Source organism: Rhipicephalus sanguineus, chromosome 7 (assembly GCF_013339695.2).
Source record: "Rhipicephalus sanguineus isolate Rsan-2018 chromosome 7, BIME_Rsan_1.4, whole genome shotgun sequence".
Taxonomy (NCBI): Eukaryota; Metazoa; Arthropoda; class Arachnida; order Ixodida; family Ixodidae; genus Rhipicephalus; species Rhipicephalus sanguineus.
This window is the reverse complement of record NC_051182.1, coordinates 4,441,485-4,442,550: the sequence shown is the minus strand read 5'-3', so window position 1 is coordinate 4,442,550 and position 1,066 is coordinate 4,441,485.

Below are 1,066 nucleotides of genomic sequence, written 5' to 3'. Positions count from 1 at the left end.
ATAGCCTTCGGCTGTGAAACGAAACCTCTGGAGCAAGGCCATTTTCGTACTCTGGTAATCCATTGAGTCTTCTGGCGACAGACGACCGAAGACTTTCAACGCTTCCCCACTGAGGCATAAACTAAGCGCTGTAGCCCACTTCTCCTCAGGCCACTCTTGACCAACAGCTACGCGTTCGAACCTCTTGAGATACGCATCGAGATCGTCACGCCTCTCGTCAAACACTGGAATCAGGTTGTGAGGATTGATCAAGCACGGGCGGCTTTGACTTCTCTCAGGTTCTCGGTCCCGCGCTGCTGGCTCTCGGCTACCTTCGACCTCAGCTAGTCTAATTCGCAGTTGAAGAGTTCTCTCTTCTATCTCCAAACGTTCCTTCGCCGCCTGCCTTTCCGCGGAACGCTCTTCACGTTTGCTTGCACAGATTCCTCATGAGCCCGCTCTAACCGCGCGTCTACCCACGTCTTTAGCTCAGCTCCTTGAAGCCCCATGCGTTCCGCTAGCGTTATAAGCTCTTGCTCACTCATCTTCACTACAAAGGCTTTAACTCAGTGCAAACGGCTTCGTCCTGCCTCGCGGACGCCAATTGTGAGGGATAAGGTTCGGGTAATCACGGCAACTTAAAGAATTGTTGCCGAGACGGACGAAGACATTTACAGCTTGACGTTATAAGGCTTTAATGCCACAAAATGATGATGAAGCTTGGCGCGTTACAATGCAACAGCGAAGAACTGCCCTATAGCTACTAACACGACACACGCTCTTGAAGGACTCAAGGTCTGACCCTCAGCGTAGTCCCCCACTGCACTACACAAGATTTGTGTGAACACTTCACCGTGTGACGGTCGAGGGCGGATCAGTCGATGAGTTGTGCTGCATCTTACGCCGACAGCAGCGATGACACAGGCATGGTCGGAGCGGAGCGTGCGGCAAAGCCGATGTGGCAAAGACGTCCCGGACAGCCAGTATAGGCCCAGGTCTGGAGTACGCCCGGGGTCCGAGAACAACGGACCGGCGCCAGCTGCTGGAGCGCCTGGTAGACGGGAGCCAGGCTCGAGCGGTCACCAGG